This window comes from Pelobates fuscus, chromosome 6 (genome assembly GCF_036172605.1).
Source record: "Pelobates fuscus isolate aPelFus1 chromosome 6, aPelFus1.pri, whole genome shotgun sequence".
NCBI lineage: Eukaryota > Metazoa > Chordata > Amphibia > Anura > Pelobatidae > Pelobates > Pelobates fuscus.
The window spans coordinates 3,222,934-3,241,367 of NC_086322.1; the positions used below are offsets into that span (position 1 = coordinate 3,222,934).

Genomic DNA, 18,434 nt, shown 5'->3' on the forward strand with positions numbered 1-18,434 from the left:
GGTACATTTGGACAGTAGTGGACTACGCCACTCGCTACCCCGAGGCGGTAGCCCTGACTAACATACATGCTGAGACTGTGGCTGAGGCGCTGATGCAGATTTTCTCCCGGATGGGGTTACCCAGGGAGATCATCTCGGATCAGGGCACTCAGTTCACGGCAGAGGTCACCCAACATCTCTGGAAGTTTTGTAAAGTCAGGCCCATAATTAGTGCCCCCTACCACCCCCAGACTAATGGGCTCTGCGAACGGTTCAATGGCACATTAAAACAGATGCTCCGAACCTTTGCAGAAATCCACCGAGACTGGGAAAGATTCCTGCCTCACCTACTATTTGCTTATAGGGAGGTGCCGCAGGAATCTACGGGATTTTCCCCATTTGAACTGCTGTTCGGGAGGAGGGTAAGGGGGCCCCTAGACTTAATTAGGAAACATTGGGAGGGAGACCGTAGCGCAGACGGCACCCCTATTGTACCATATGTGTTGGCCCTCAGAGATCGCCTAGAAGCACTAACTAAGACGGTAAAGGAGAACCTACAGGCGGCTCAGACGCGTCGGCGCACATGGTACGATAGGGGCGCCAGGGACCGTATGTAACGAATCCACTGGCACCCCGACTGGGTACCTCCGTTGAAAGATGCTCCTAGCGCTTCCAGAGGACTCCAAGCACTCCACCAGACACCATAAGCACCGCAGGCTGCAGCTATCTCCCTTCAGAACGAAGCAGGAACAAGCTCTTACAAGAGCTCAGTGATTATAGCAAGGGAATATGCCTAGCATAGCAATCCCTTGTAGCAGATTCCCCCAATAAGACACAGGACTCAAGTTGAGGGTAAAACAGGAACTCCGGACTGGCTCATCCAGCCTGGCTTTTATTTCCAACTCACACATACAGGCCACACCCAGGGGGAGGCATAAAAGAACCAATGACATAGATGTTACCTCCCACACATCCCCTCCCCTTAGTGTGACACATAATCCCATTATGCATACAGTGTAAAATATACTTTTACACAACTTTCATAACTTTAAAACCATACATCACATTCACATAAAAATACATATCCACAATCAATCCATTCAGGGGAACAACATATTAAAAAATGGCATGGATCAGACCAGGGGTTCAAAAGTTACTAAAAGTATATTTTGTCCCTTTCTGGCTGGCAGAAAAACATCCCCACAATGCACCCTGGTTTCCTCCCTTCTGCCCTGGAGTTAATTGGAGAAGTAATCCAATTACCCAGGACTAAAGGCAGACTCCATTAACCACATGGTTGCAAAACAACATAAAACACTTTAAAATACATAAAGTCACATTTACACATAACACACAGACATTTCACCTATCCCCAGATAGCTGGGATCTGCACGCACAAAACTACCGAATAGCGCGCAGATCCTACTCACACAGTACAATTGCCATGGAGCTAAAGTCTTTCCCATAGTCTTTCATTATATGAATAGGCTCCATGGTATGGCTATCTGGGGTATCACATTCCCATAAAGTCTGGTCCATAGTCCAAAGGCAAGAGGCAGGCAATCAGCCCCCTCCAAGGACACGTGGCGAGGTCGGTTTCGCCACACCGTAGCTTCCAGGTCGGGCAGAAAGTTTTAATTTTAAAACCTGTCCGACATGATAAGCTACAGGCCGCCTGGCAAGGCCCTGATAAAGTGGTAGAACAACGATGTGACTCCACTTATATAATTGGCCACTGTGCAGGAACTGGAGGGCGACGCATGATCCATGTGAACATGAGGAAGCCCTACCAGGAACGTTCAGAGGAGGTGACGGCTATCTGCGCACCGACCTCTGAAGAATGTGACAGCCTACCCCTCCCCGATCTGCTGGGAGACGGACAGCTGTCTGGGATTTAGGAGAAGTTGTATTGGGGGATCGGTTGAGCCCACAGGAGCGTATCGAGGTACAACAACTACTGCAAGAAAAGCAGGAGACCTTTTCTAATGTACCTGGATACACCCCTCTGGCCACCCACCGAGTGGAAACCCCGGGACAACTTCCCATGCGCCAGACCCCGTACCGCATCCCTGAAGCGGTACGGGAGAATATGCGCAAGGAGATTGAGGAAATGATTCAGCTAGGGGTTATTGAACCTTCGGATAGCCCCTGGGCTTCTCCAGTGGTCCTCGTACCAAAACGGGACGGTACGACCCGTTTTTGCGTGGATTACCGGAGATTGAATGAGAAGACAGTATCCGACGCATACCCGATGCCTAGGATAGATGAGTTACTAGACCGGATGGCCAGAGGTCAATACCTTACCACTATTGATCTGTGTAAAGGGTATTGGCAGATCCCACTGGCACCGGACGCCATCCCTAAAGTCCGCCTTTGTCACCCAATTCGGGCTGTACCAATTCAAGGTCATGCCGTTTGGGATGAAAAACGCGCCGGCTACCTTCCAGCGGATAGTGGACCGCCTCCTAGATGGGTTCCAAGACTATACCTGCGCATATCTCGATGATATTGCCATATTTAGCAATACCTGGCAGGAGCACTTGGCCCATATAGGAGCGGTTCTAGACAGGATCAGGGAAGCTGGTTTGACCCTGAAACCAGCTAAATGTAGCATTGGGATGGCCCAGGTACAGTACCTGGGCCACCGAGTGGGCTGTGGTAAGCAAAAGCCGGAACCAGCCAAGGTAGAGGCGGTAGCCCAGTGGCCTACCCCTAAGACTAAAACCCAGGTGTTAGCGTTCCTAGGGACAGCGGGGTACTACAGGAAGTTTGTCCCCAATTACAGTGCCCTGGCCAAACCCCTCACTGACCTGACCCGTAAAAACCTTCCCCGCCAAGTGACCTGGACCCCGGAGTGTGAGCAGGCATTCCAACACCTGAAAGATGCACTTGTTAATGCCCCTGTCTTGGCAGCTCCCAATCCAACTAAACGTTTTCTTGTTCACACAGACGCTTCTATGTTTGGATTGGGGGCAGTACTGAGCCAAGTCGGGGCCAATGGCGGAGAACACCCCGTGGCTTACATCAGTCGCAAACTTTTACCCCGGGAAGTAAGCTACGCCGCCATCGACAAGGAATGCCTGGCTGTGGTGTGGGCCTTTAAGAAGTTGCAACCGTATTTATTTGGACAGGCTTTTCCCTGCTCATGGATCACAACCCGTTAGTCTGGCTGAACCGGGTGGCTGGGGACAATGCCAGGCTGCTGCGCTGGAGTTTGGCGCTGCAGCCTTTTGACTTTAACATTCAGTACCGTCCGGGTAAGCAAAATGGAAACGCTGACGGGTTGTCACGACAAACTGATCTAGAGAAATGATCCGTGAGCATCCCGGTCATCCCCAAGCCGATCCGTATAGGATCAGACTGTGTATGCCGGCTTGTGGGCAAGGGGGAGCAGTGTAGCGGAATGCAGTAAGCCTGTCCTGTAATATGCCTATGTGACTGTATTCAGTATATCATGCCTAAGTTAATTTTCCTATTGTTATAATTCTGTGTATTAATCATATGTTATTCGGTAGTTTCCATCCGTACAATATGCATATGGAAACTACCGAACTGAGGGACCACCCCAGAGAGAAGTGTGTCGGCAATTAAGGTTCGCAATTGTTTCTAACCGCAGGTTAACAAGCTCGTTAGGATTGTATCTGGGTGGCCGCCATTCGGTATGCGTACACGTGGCGGCGGCCATCTTACGCATGAAAATCTCAGCGGTGTTTGGTCGTCGAGTGTCTGGAACTCAAATCGGACACTCAAACAACCGAACATCGCTGAGACCTCCAAAGCTCCGTAACTGCCGAACGGAGAGTCCTAACGAATCCCCCTTTCGGTAGAAACAAAGTACCGAACGAGGGAACCAATATCTAGGTGAATTGAAATGCGGATGGCGAATATAAGTGTATGTTTTTTCTGCCGAACGGAGACCGACTGCAGGGCCCAAACACATGGAACCCTTTTCGGATACCACCTCATGTGCGGTCGGTCAAACTTCACCCTCCACCTAACTACCGAACCACTGGTCCGATCTGGGTGAATTTTGGATATAATAGTCACCCAGATCAGGGCTACCTAGCGGTACCCTAATATTCAGATTATGTGTTGGTTTAGGGGTATATCCATGTTTGGGGTAAAATACTGTATAAGTTAAGGGGATTATGAGTCACTCTGAGGGGAGGAGATGTGTGGGAGGTGACAAGTACTGTATTGGTTACTGTCCTAATTGATGTGAATCCCTCCTCATGGGAGCATGCTGTTACAAATCGCTATTTGTAACTGGCCCTTTAAATGGAAAATTGCCCTGCTTCCCTGGATTGTGGAGAAGCCTATTTGCCAGCCTCCTTCCTCATGACTATGGCCCCTGGAAGATTGTGCCCCTGAAAACTTATTAACCTATATTGGGCTGCTGCTGGCCCTTTAAGAACTGTCTGGGGCCATATTGAGACATTGGGTAACAATACCCTTTAAGACTATGGCCCCTGGAAGGTATTACCTGTTAAAGACTCTTTTAGCAGATTGAATTTTATAAGACTGTCCCTTTAAATAATTTGGAACAGTGCTGCAGCTTTAAATGGGCACTTCGGATGCAGCCGAAGTGCCGAAGTATTCGAAGTGGCCGCCATTCGACAAACGAACACGTGGCGGCGGCCATCTTTGTTCATTCGAACGAGGTCAGCGGTATGTGTAGCCAAATTCATGGAACTGAAATCGGCTACACATTTTACCGAACACCGCTGACCCTTACCTTCTCCTACACTTCGTTTTTCAGCTCCAGAGACTAAGTCCCGTTCGAAATGGGACTTAGTCGTTTTTTCGCATGAAATTGACCGACCGCACAGCCCAAATCTATGGAACTGTTTTGGGCAGGAAATTGTGCTTGCGGTCGGTCATAAAGGGACCTCCAGCTAACTTTTGATCCACTGGGGGGATTTGGCTGATTTTTGGGAACCAATATCTAGGCGGATGGAAGTATGGATGGCAATTGTAAAAGTATGTTTTAACTGCCGAACGGAGACCGACCGCAGGGCCCAATCTTATGGAACCCTTTTCGGATACCAACTCGTGTGCGGTCGGTCAAACTTCACCTCCACGTAACTACCGAACCACTGGTCCGATCTGGGTGAATTTTGGATATAATAGTCACCCAGATCAGGGCTACCTAGCGGTACCCTAATATTAATGTTATGTGATGGTTTAGGGGTACATCCAGGTTTGGGGTAAAATACTGTATGAGTTAAGGGGATTATGAGTCACTCTGAGGGGAGGAGAGGTGTGGGAGGTAACAAGCACTGTATTGGTTACTGTCCTAATTAATGTGAATCCCTCCCTTGCATGGGAGCAGGCTTTATAAGAAACCCTGGAATAAACGATTGTCAGTTCTACTCCTGAAACTGTGTGTCTGTCAGGGTACCTGAAGCCTCTACCTCTGAGAGAGGTAGAGACTTAGAAGTTTATCCGTCCGGACGGCATGTCTCCTCGGCCCCTCGCGGTTCACTCGGTCTTGCTAACGCCGGCCGCGAGGGAGTCACTTCCTTTTATAGCAGGAGGACCGGAGGTCGACGTCATGACGCCAACCCGGAACGTCCTGTCACTCAAATCTCGGGAGACAAATCAGGACTCGCCGGAGGCGTGTCTTCTCTCCCTAGCCAGGATACTTAACAGTGGCTCTCTCATTTACTCATTGCCCTGTCGTGGTTCTAGTCCGCCTAGTCACACAGTGCTTTGTTATTCTCTTGCCTTTTGGTTCTGATCCGGCTTTGGTATTTACTCTCCTGTCTTTCTGTTATCCTTGACCCGGCTTGTCTCTCGCTTACCTGTCTTCTCGTTCCCTCGACCTCGGCTTGTCTCTGACCATTCTATCGTAGTTATACGTTAAGTCCGGCCATTCTAAGGACCGGTATACGTATCTGCTACTCTTTGTACTCTGCGTGTTGGATCCCTGACCCGATCCTGACATTACGACAGGGCCATGGATCCTGCAGGTACAAATTGTCAGCTTGGTTCTCCTGATCCTAGGTTTGACGCCATGGATCATAGGATGGATCAGATGGCTCTAGCACTACAGGCGCTGCTGTCTCGTCCTATTAATCCACCTGAGGAGATGCGTAATATGTCTGCTTCTTCTGTGGGTTCAGGGCTAGAGGTAGCAACTGTAGGTGCTTCTTCCCGAGTTACCCCACCTGTACGTTATGCTGGTTCTCCTGAGAGGTGTCGTGGCTTTTTGAACCAGATCAGTATTCACTTCGAGCTACAGCCTCGTTCATACCCTACTGATAGGGCAAAAGTGGGATTTATTATTACCTTACTCATTGAGAAAGCTCTGAGATGGGCTAATCCGTTGTGGGAGAATGATAATCCATTAGTCTATAACTATAATGCCTTTGTAGCTGCTTTTAAAAGAACTTTTGATCCCCCTGGCAGGAGGGTCAATGCAGCCAGATTACTGTTGCGCCTTAGACAAGACAACCAAACACTTGTGGATTACGAACTAGAGTTCAGGTCTTTGGCGGCAGAGGTAAAATGGAATGAACAGGCCTATATAGACGTATTCTTAAATGGATTATCTGATGTAATACTTGATGAGGTAGCGACAAGAGAGCTTCCCGAGAACCTGGAGGACTTAATTTCCTTTATCTCTCGTATTGACGAACGTCTAAGGGAGAGACAGAATACTCGAGATAGAACCGGTAAATCTTCCTTTAGACTAGCACCATCATTTCAAATTTCTGAAACCAAAGATCCACAGGTTTCAGAACCTATGCAGTTAGGCCTTACTCGTCTCTCAGAGGAGGAGAGACAGTACAGGAGAAGGGAGGGACTGTGTATGATTTGTGGGGCCAGAGGTCATGTACGTTTGAGCTGTCCCAGTTGTCCGGGAAACGCTCGCACCTAAGTTTCTCTAGAGGACAGACCTTGGGTGTTTCGATTTTGTCCTCTACTCATAACTACAAAGAACATAGACTCCTATTACCGGTCTCTTTAACTTGGGAGAAGGGAACTTTAGAGACTATGGCATTGATAGACTCCGGCGCTGCTGAGAGTTTTATCGACCAAAAGTTTCTCACCAAACACACTATCCCATCCCAGTTAAGGAAGACACCCTTGGCTGTTGAAGCCATTGATGGTAGACCTTTAGTTGAGCCTGTGATTTTCCGGGAGACCACACCTCTTTACTTAACTACTGGTATTCTACACAAGGAGGAAATATCCCTACTACTCATTTCATCTCCTTCTGTTCCCATAGTCCTGGGATACTCCTGGCTTAAGAGACATAACCCCGTTATAGATTGGAGATCAGGGGAAATAGTTTCGTGGGGTCAGGATTGTCAAGAGAATTGTTTAAAGAAAGTGTCACCTCTTTGTAGTGTCAACTCACTTAATAACGCTACCGACTCTACCAAAGTACAGATACCGTCCTTGTATCAAGATTTAAAGGCAGTATTTGACAAAGGAAAGGCTGATACCTTACCACCACATAGGCCTTTTGATTGCAAAATTAATTTACTTTCTGGTACCATGCCCCCCAGGGGTCATGTATACCCTTTGTCTACGAATGAAAACTTAGTTCTAGAGGAGTATATTCGTGAAAACCTAGACAAGGGGTTCATTAGAAGATCCTCCTCTCCTGCTGGGGCTGGATTTTTTTTTGTTAAAAAGAAGGATGGTTCTTTAAGACCCTGCATTGACTACCGAGGTCTTAACAAGATAACCATCAGAAATGTATATCCGATTCCCTTGATCACCGAGCTTTTTGATCGATTAAAAAGTTCTAAGATTTTCACTAAGTTAGACCTTAGAGGTGCTTATAATTTGGTGAGAATTCACGACGGAGACGAGTGGAAAACTGCATTCAATACTCGATATGGGCACTATGAGTATACTGTAATGCCTTTTGGTCTCTGCAATGCCCCGGCGGTATTTCAGGACCTTATTAATGAGGTTCTTAGGGAGTTTCAAGATGACTGTGTGATTGTATACCTTGATGATATACTTATACATTCCAGGGATATTGAAACTCACCACGGACAAGTCAGAAGGGTTTTACACAAACTTCTTCAGCATGGCTTATACTGCAAACTAGAGAAATGCAGCTTTGACCAATCCCAAACTACCTTTCTTGGTTATGTGATTTCTGGGGAGGGGTTTGAAATGGATCCGGAGAAGCTCCAATCCATATTAGATTGGCCTTTACCTAAGGGTCTCAAGGCTATCCAGAGATTTATTGGTTTCTCCAATTACTACAGACGTTTCATTAAGGGATACTCCTCTATCATTGCTCCCATCACCAATATGACCAAACAAGGGGCTGATACTAAGAATTGGTCTACTGAAGCACTTCTGGCTTTTAGGACACTCAAGGAGCTGTTTGCTTCCGCACCAATTTTAGTTCACCCTGATACTACACTACCTTTCCTACTCGAAGTTGACGCTTCTGAGACAGGTATAGGTGCTGTTCTGTCCCAAATGTTGGGTGTAGATAAACCATTACATCCTTGTGGATACTTTTCCAAAAAATTGTCAGGTACTGAAAGCAGATATGACATTGGTGACAGGGAACTACTAGCGGTTATAATGGCCCTGAAGGAGTGGAGACATTTATTGGAGGGTACTTTGCATCCTGTTACTATTTTGACAGATCATAAAAACTTATCCTATATTGGAGAGGCTAAACGACTATCATCTAGACAGGCTCGTTGGTCCATATTTCTCACTCACTTCAACTACGTACTCACATATAGGCCAGGTTCTAAGAATTCTAAAGCCGATGCCTTATCTCGCCAATATGAACCTGCTGCCGTATCTGAGCCGGTTTTGTCCTCTATAGTACCCAAGTGTAACATTATCGCTAACACTACTCTCAAAGTCCATTCTCCGCTACTTGATCAGATAAGGAGCTTGCAGCATCTGGCACCCAGACTGACTCCGGCTTCCAGACATTTCGTTCCTCCTGAACTCCAATTGGAGCTCTTACAGTGTCTTCACGAGAGTAAGGTGGCTGGTCATCCGGGTGTTCGCAAGACGTATTCTTTGATCTCCAAGGATTTCTGGTGGCCTTCGTTACGGAAGGATATTAAGGATTTTATCGGAGTTTGTGAGGTCTGTACTAAAACTAAACTACCGCATTCGCTTCCTTGTGGTCTTCTACAACCTCTGGAAATTCCTGACAAACCTTGGTCCTGTGTGGCAATGGACTTTATTGTGGATTTGCCTGTTTCTAAAAGGCACACTGTTATCCTCACCGTAGTCGATAGGTTTACCAAGATGGCACATTTCGTACCTTTGCCTAAACTCCCGACTTCTCCTGAATTGGCGGAGATCTTTGCTAAAGAGATTTTTCGCTTGCATGGGATTCCTTCGGAGATCACTTCTGATAGAGGCTCCCAATTTGTTTCACATTTTTGGAGATCGTTCTGTTCTCAATTAGGCATCAAATTGAATTTTTCGTCCGCCTATCATCCTCAGTCTAACGGAGCTGCCGAACGAACCAACCAGAAGATTGAGCAATACTTACGTTGCTTTGTTTCCGAACACCAGGACGATTGGGTCGGTTTGATTCCTTGGGCGGAGTTTGCGCACAACAATCTCGTTTGTGACTCTACTCATTCAAGCCCCTTCTTCATGAACTATGGCTTTCATCCATCTATTCTTCCCTCGGTTTCTCCTTCCCAAGGAGTGCCGTCGGTTGATGTCCATGTGGCCAATTTGAGGAAGTTGTGGGATCAGACTCGACAGATTCTTCTACACAATTCTATGCTGGTTAAGAAACATGCTGACAAACGTAGAAGGGCGGCTCCGAATTTTGTTCCAGGTGATAGAGTTTGGTTGAGTACTAGGAATATTCGCCTTAAAGTTCCTTCCATGAAATTCGCTCCTCGCTATATTGGTCCCTACAGGATCTTGACTCGAATTAACCCAGTGGCGTATCGTCTGGCTCTCCCAGCTACTTTACGCATCCCGAACTCCTTTCACGTGTCATTGCTGAAACCTCTAATCTGTAACAGATTCTCCTCCACAATCGCCCCTCCGCGCCCTGTTCAGGTGGAGGGTCAGGAGGAGTATGAGGTTAACTCCATTATTGATTCTCGTGTCTCCCGGGGGAGAGTACAATATTTGGTTGACTGGAAGGGTTATGGTCCTGAGGAGAGGAGTTGGGTACCACAAGAGGATGTTCATGCTCCTCGCCTTCGCAGGGCATTTCACTCCCGCTTCCCATCTCGCCCCGGCTCCTTCCGCCCGGTGGGCGTATCTGAGAGGGGGGGTACTGTCAGGGTACCTGAAGCCTCTACCTCTGAGAGAGGTAGAGACTTAGAAGTTTATCCGTCCGGACGGCATGCCTCCTCGGCCCCTCGCGGTTCACTCGGTCTTGCTAACGCCGGCCGCGAGGGAGTCACTTCCTTTTATAGCAGGAGGACCGGAGGTCGACGTCATGACGCCAACCCGGAACGTCCTGTCACTCAAATCTCGGGAGACGAATCAGGACTCGCCGGAGGCGTGTCTTCTCTCCCTAGCCAGGATACTTAACAGTGGCTCTCTCATTTACTCATTGCCCTGTCGTGGTTCTAGTCCGCCTAGTCACACAGTGCTTTGTTATTCTCTTGCCTTTTGGTTCTGACCCGGCTTTGGTATTTACTCTCCTGTCTTTCTGTTATCCTTGACCCGGCTTGTCTCTCGCTTACCTGTCTTCTCGTTCCCTCGACCTCGGCTTGTCTCTGACCATTCTATCGTAGTTATACGTTAAGTCCGGCCATTCTAAGGACCGGTATACGTATCTGCTACTCTTTGTACTCTGCGTGTTGGATCCCTGACCCGATCCTGACAGTGTCGTCCAGTTATTGGGAGTGCTGTGGGGATATTGCTGTACCTTTTTACCTGCTGGAAACTCTGCTGTGGATTTACTAAGGACTTGTTCCTGAGCCTTCCTAGGATCCGAAGTGGAGAATAGCTGCGAGAAATCAGCTCTCCGCTACATTGGTTGGCAGCGCTGGGATCCAGACTCACAGAGGAACAAGGATTAATGGAGATTGACCTTTCTACTCTAAAGAGAGCCACATTGAAAGACCTTCTGGAAGCGAAAGGTGTTTCAGCCAGCAGCAAATCTAAAGCAACGCTTATCACTGAAGTAATGGCAGAATACAGAGCAGAGGAGGTCCAGGCCACGGAACAAAGAAATGAAACAGAACAGGAGGAGTTCCAAAGACAATTACAATTCAGGCTGGCTTTTTATGGAGAAAACCCACCAACAGAGATCATCTCTAAAACTATGACAGAGGTGCAGGAGTTTGTGATGAGCAAAAGGAGACCACAAACACCGGAAAGAAGTGCAGCAGGAGCTGTGACACAAGAGGGTAAGCCCAAAATTCCCTATCAAGCTTTTAAAACGTATGTGGAAGCAGAGGAGGATATAGATGCCTTCCTCCAAGACTTTGAAAGACTATGTACGCTGCATAACATACCAAGGGAAGAGTGGGTACCCATATTAGCAGGACGGCTGTCAGGGAGGGCAGCTGAAGCCTACCGCACTGTACCAGACATTGAAATTAGGAACTATAGCCGTGTAAAAGAGATTATCCTGGCCCGGTATGCAATGACACCAGAGGCATACCGGAGGCGCTTTAGGGAATTGAAAAAGGCTGACAAAGACTCGCACGCAGAGTGGGCTTGCCGACTAGATAGGGCAGCTCTTGGGTGGATGCAGTCAAGTAAAGCGCGGTCCATGGAGGACTTGTTACAAATGTTGCTATTGGAACAGTTTTATGAGGGGATATCCGCAGAACTGCAGGAATGGGTGAGGGATCGTAACCCCACCTCCCTCACGAGGCTGCCAAAAAGGCAGATGATTTTATGGATGCCCGCAGACAAACCAAGGCAGTGAGTACTAAACCTGCCATGCGGCCGCTGGGAGGAAATTCCTTCTCCCCTAACCCTCAGCCCCCACCAAGACAACTCCCTCCACCAGCACCAGCAGCAGCGCAACCGAGATATCGCACACCTGCTTCTGTGCAATGCCACCGCTGCCAGAAGTGGGGACATTTCCAGCGAGATTGTCCGCAGTCTAGAGACCGCACCACCTGGATCCGACCAGGGCCTCCACCACCACCACCGAGAGCAGCAGCGCACCACTACCAGGACGAGGTACCACTTCCCTACAGCTCTGCAGTTCCAGTCACGACTGTGGAACAGTGGGAAGTGCTGCATGAGGCCAACCCATTACAGGCACAGGCGGACAATCGACAGCACCATAGGCAGACGGTATACCTAGAAGGGAAGCCTATGCAGGGGCTCAGAGACTCGGGAGCCACCATCACCTTGGTTCAAAGTCATTTGGTTTCTGACAAGGCCAAACTTAATAAGACTGTGGCTGTCAGGGTTGCAGGGGGAGCCGTGTATCGGCTAGACACAGCCAGGGTACACTTGCATTGGGGTGCGGGGTTCGGGAATGTGGAAGTGGGATTAATGCCGCAATTACCTGCTGAGGTGGTCCTGGGGAATGATCTGGGCAAACTCACCTCCGCATTTGAGCCCCAAACTACTGAGGAAGCGCACCCAGTAGTCACCAGGCAACAGGCCCGCACCCAGCACAACAACGCACTGCCTGAGGTCCAGGTAAGAGATTCCTCCCCTTCCCTAGACTGTATCCCTTGGGCCCCTCCTGACGAGTTTGTAGCCGAGGTGATCACTGACCCTACCCTACAAGTATACCGAGACAAGGTCACCTCTAACCAACCGGGGGCGGAGGGAGAAAGATTTGTGTGGGACAGACAGTTATTGTACCGAGAGACGAATAAACAGATAGCTGGGTCAGACCCCATTGCTGCAAGGCAGCTGGTAGTACCCCAGAGGTACCGAACCGAATTACTCCGGATAGCGCACGATATTCCGCTATCCGGACATTTGGGGGTCAGTCGTACCAGATATCGGCTGACCCAAAGTTTCTTCTGGCCAGGGATTAGCCAGGAGGTGCGCAGATATTGTAATACCTGCGATACGTGCCAGAGGGTAGGAAAGAGGGGGGATAGGCGTAAGGCTAAGCTGCACCCACTACCCATAATCGAAGAACCCTTTCATAGGGTCGCAGTAGATATTGTAGGCCCCCTCCGGAAGCCTAGCCCATCGGGCAAACGGTACATCTTGACCGTAGTGGACTACGCCACTCGCTACCCCGAGGCGGTAGCCCTAACTAACATACATGCAGAGACGGTGGCTGAGGCGCTGATGCAGATTTTCTCCCGGATGGGGTTACCAAGGGAGATCATCTCGGATCAGGGCACTCAGTTCACGGCAGAGGTCACCCAACAGCTCTGGAAGTTTTGTAAAGTTAAGCCCATAATTAGTGCTCCCTACCACCCCCAGGCTAATGGGCTCTGCGAACGGTTCAATGGCACCTTAAAACAGATGCTCCGAACCTTCGCAGAGACCCACCGAGACTGGGAAAAATTCCTGCCGCACCTACTGTTTGCTTACAGGGAGGTGCCGCAAGAATCTACGGGATTTTCCCCCTTTGAACTGCTATTCGGGAGGAGAGTAAGGGGACCCCTGGACTTGATTAGAGAACACTGGGAGGGAGACCGTAGCGCCGACGGCACCCCTATTGTACCATATGTGTTGGCCCTCCGAGATCGCCTGGAAGCACTCACGAAGACAGTAAAGGAAAACCTACAGGCGGCTCAGACACGTCAGCGCACCTGGTACGATAGGGGCGCCAGGGACCGTAGCTTTCAGGTCGGGCAGAAAGTTTTAATTTTAAAACCTGTCCGACACGATAAGCTACAGGCCGCCTGGCAAGGCCCTTATAAAGTGGTAGAACAACGATGTGACACCACTTATATAATTGGCCACTGCGCAGGGACTGGGGGGCGACGCATGATCCATGTGAACATGATGAAGCCCTACCAGGAATGTTCAGAGGAGGTGACAGCTATCTGCGCACCCACCTCTGAAGAAGGCGACAGCCTACCCCTCCCCGATCTGTTAGAAGACGGACAGCTGGCTGGGGATTTAGGAGCAGTTGTATTGGGGGATCGGTTGAGCCCACAGGAGCGTATCGAGGTACAACAACTACTGCACGAAAAGCAGGAAACCTTTTCTAATGTACCTGGATACACCTCTCTGGCCACCCACCGAGTAGAAACCCCAGGACAACTTCCCATGCGCCAGCCTCCGTACCGCATCCCTGAAGCGGTACGGGAGAATATGCGCAAAGAGATTGAGGAGATGATTCAGTTAGGAGTAATTGAACCCTCGGATAGCCCCTGGGCTTCTCCAGTGGTCCTCGTACCAAAACGGGACGGCACGACCCGCTTTTGCGTAGACTACAGGAGATTGAATGAGAAGACAGTATCCGACGCATACCCGATGCCTAGGATAGATGAGTTACTGGACCGGATGGCCAGGGGTCAATACCTTACCACTATTGATTTGTGTAAAGGGTATTGGCAGATTCCCTTGGCCCCGGACGCCATCCCTAAGTCCGCCTTTGTCACCCCATTCGGCCTGTACCAATTCAAGGTCATGCCGTTTGGGATGAAAAACGCGCCGGCTACCTTCCAGCGGATGGTGGACCGCCTCCTAGATGGGTTCCAAGACTATACCTGCGCATATCTCGATGATATTGCCATATTTAGCAATACCTGGCAGGAGCACTTGGCCCATATAGGAGCGGTTCTAGACAGGATCAGGGATGCTGGTTTAACCTTAAAACCAGCTAAATGTAGCATTGGGATGGCCGAGGTACAGTACCTGGGCCACAGAGTGGGCTGTGGTAAACAAAAGCCGGAACCAGCCAAAGTAGAGGCGGTAGCACAGTGGCCTACCCCGAAAACTAAAACCCAGGTGTTAGCCTTCCTAGGGACAGCAGGGTACTACCGGAAGTTTGTCCCCAATTATAGTGCCCTGGCCAAACCCCTCACTGACCTGACCCGTAAAAACCTTCCCCGCCAAGTGACCTGGACCCCGGAGTGTGAGCAGGCATTCCAACACCTGAAAGATGCACTTGTTAATGCCCCTGTCTTGGCCGCTCCCAATCCAACTAAACGTTTTCTTGTTCACACAGACGCTTCTATGTTTGGATTGGGGGCAGTACTGAGCCAAGTCGGGGCCGATGGCGGAGAACACCCCGTGGCTTACATCAGTCGCAAACTTTTACCCCGGGAAGTAAGCTACGCCGCCATCGAGAAGGAATGCCTGGCTGTGGTGTGGGCCTTGAAGAAATTGCAACCCTATTTATATGGACAGGCTTTTTCTCTGCTCACGGATCACAACCCGTTAGTCTGGCTGAACCGGGTGGCTGAGGACAATGCCAGGCTGCTGCGCTGGAGTTTGGCGCTGCAGCCTTTTGACTTTAACATTCAGTACCGCCCGGGTAAGCAAAATGGAAACGCCGACGGGTTGTCACGACAAACTGATCTGGAGAAATGATCCGTGAGCACCCCTGTCATCCCCAAGCCGATCCGTATGGGATCAGACTGTGTATGCCGGCTTGTGGGCAAGGGGGAGCAGTGTAGCGGAATGCAGTAAGCCTGTCCTGTAACATGCCTGTGTGACTGTATTCGGTATATTTTTCCTGTGTTAATTTTCCTATTCGTATGTTTTCTGTGTGAATTGTATGCTATTCGGTAGCTTCCATCCGTACAATATGCATATGGAAACTACCGAACGGAGGGACCACCCCAGAGAGAAGTGTGTTAGCAATTAAGGTTCACATATTTCCTAAACCGCAAGTTAACAAGCTCGTTAGGATTGTATCTGGGTGGCCGCCATTCGGCATGCGTACATGTGGCGGCGGCCATCTTACGCATGAAAATCTCAGCGGTGTTTGGTCGTCGAGTGTCTGGAACTCAAATCGGACACTCAAACAACCGAACACCGCTGAGACCTCCAGAGCTCCGTAACTACCGAACGGAGAGTCCTAACGAATCCCCATTCGGTAGAAACAAAGTACCGAATGAGGGAACCAATATCTAGGCGGATGGAAGTATGGATGGCAATTGTAAAAGTATGTTTTAACTGCCGAACGGAGACCGACCGCAGGGCCAAATCTTATGGAACCCTTTTCGGATACCAACTCGTGTGCGGTCGGTCAAACTTCACCTCCACGTAACTACCGAACCACTGGTCCGATCTGGGTGAATTTTGGATATAATAGTCACCCAGATCAGGGCTACCTAGCGGTACCCTAATATTAATGTTATGTGATGGTTTAGGGGTACATCCAGGTTTGGGGTAAATTACTGTATAAGTTAAGGGGATTATGAGTCACTCTGAGGGGAGGAGAGGTGTGGGAGGTAACAAGCACTGTATTGGTTACTGTCCTAATTAATGTGAATCCCTCCCTTGCATGGGAGCAGGCTTTATAAGAAACCTTGGAATAAACGATTGTCAGTTCTACTCCTGAAACTGTGTGTCGTCCAGTTATTGGGAGTGCTGTGGGGATATTGCTGTACCTTTTTACCTGCTGGAAACTCTGCTGTGGATTTACTAATGACTTGTTCCTGAGCCTCCCTAAGATCTTAAGTGGAGAATAGCTGCGAGAAATCAGCTCTCCGCTACAGTGTATGTCTTTAAATCTGCTACCCCGACAAAAGTTACATCCCCTGATAGCCCTGTTCTGGGTGACCAACATATCCAAAAATCACTCAGATCGGTTCAGGGTTTCAGGAATTTCCTGGAAGTCATCATTTGACAGAACGCACGCATGGTCCCATACCCAAAACAGTTCCAGAGAATCAAGGCTTGCAGTCGGTCTGGTTCCGTAGTTTAAAAACCGAACAAACGAACGAACAGAGTCAATGTTCTTACCCTGGAGCTTGTTCCCCTCATCCAGACGAACGATTCCACCGAACAGTGCTATTCTAAGTTGTATAGAAATGAATGCAGGCGATTATGGAAGTTCCGCGGTGTTCGGTTGTTTCTGTGTCCGATTTTAGTTCCAGGAACTCGACAACCAAACACAGATGCCTGCGTTCAAGATGGCCGCCACCTCATGGTCGTTCATGCGAACAGCAGCCACCCAGACAAACAATTAGAATGCTGCGGTTAGAATCGTTACCAAGTGTTAGTGGGGTTTAACAAGCTCCCGGGTGGTCTCTGGTTCGTGCGGCTGTTCGGGAACCGAACCATATAGTCCCAATTGCACGAACAGAGCCTTTTTAAAATATTTTAGCCAGGTCTTTTGCAGGGGTCTATAGTCCTGGGGCAGGAGGCTGGCAAGCTCCTCCAAAAGCCTGTGGCGAGGTTTTGTTTGCCACAGCAACATAATACATTGATAATCTAACCTTATACAACATGTCCTCCACCTTCTCCATCAAACACAACATAATACATTGAGAATCTAACCTTATACAACATGTCCTCTGTGGCAGGACCGCTGCCTGACTATGAACTGCCCTTTCCAATGTGTGGATGTCCTCTCCTGGAATGTATGTTTTCCCTTGTTAATTTTCCCCCTCTCTGTGATTTTCACATTGAATCCTGCAAATTGCTTTTTAACCACACGCCGGACCACCCCGCTATCCCATTTAGAATGTTTAGTAAGAACGTTCACACCTCACTAGCGAGGTGTTAAAAACCGCAGACTGCAAGCTTCAACCATGCAGAGGGTGCTCAGGCGCACGGAGTCCTGTGCGCCGGACCACCCCGATTCTCCATTTAGAATATGTTGTTAGAAGGTTCACACCTCGCTAACGAGGTGTGAAACCCGCAGACCCCAAGGGAAACAAGCAGCGTGTGCTTCCCCCTGGGTGACAGACGGTTTGTATTACCAAACGCCCACCACGGGGAGCATTTGCATCCCAAACCGGCCTGCACGCACTGTCTTCAATCCCTGTGTCTGGGATCGTCCTACCTGCTCCCAACGGAGCTATAATCACTCTTTACACCCCTACATGGGAGCTACGAGGCTAGGCTCGTGGCTGCCCAGGAAAGCACTCTCTCAGATGGCCGCGTGGAAGTCTGTGCCGACCAATGGGAGAAGCGCCCATTCAAACTGGGATTGTGCCCATCTCCTGGTTGGTCTGTCCGAGGGAGCGCTGATTGGTCGCTGCAAGGAGCCGGCAACAAATCAGAGCAGGAGCGCCCGTTCAAACGGGGTTTAGCGCCCTCTCTCCTGATTGGGCGGCGAAACCCCTCTCCTCTCCGAGCGCTGATTGGCGCGAATTGGTTTTGTGCCTTTCAGCGGATTGGCTGTTGCTTGGTTTGGGCGCAAAGTTTGAATTCACCGGACCAAACCAAGCAACGCTGTGGAACTGATTCCAGGGATGTACAGAGCCTCGAGACCCAGATTTTAGACGCTGGTATCTCGGACTCTGTACACCTTAACGATATATGTTTTACCTGTGGGAAACCTTCCCTGCCCGGTGTGCCGAGCCCCAAAGTTTACCCCCCTCTATGTAATGTGTTGGCATCCCTGCCTGGGATTTGTGTTGTGTTGGATGGAGACCCCATAAAAAGCTGCGTGCCAAAATAAAGAT

General features: G+C 49.3%; 1 protein-coding gene across 1 annotated transcript in view; it reads right to left on the reverse strand.

The window, feature by feature from the left end:
• The window catches only part of TTC31 (tetratricopeptide repeat domain 31), a 96,041-nt gene that overhangs the window by 59,976 nt on the left and 17,631 nt on the right, over positions 1-18,434 (reverse strand). The gene's annotated exons all lie outside the window — the stretch shown is intronic.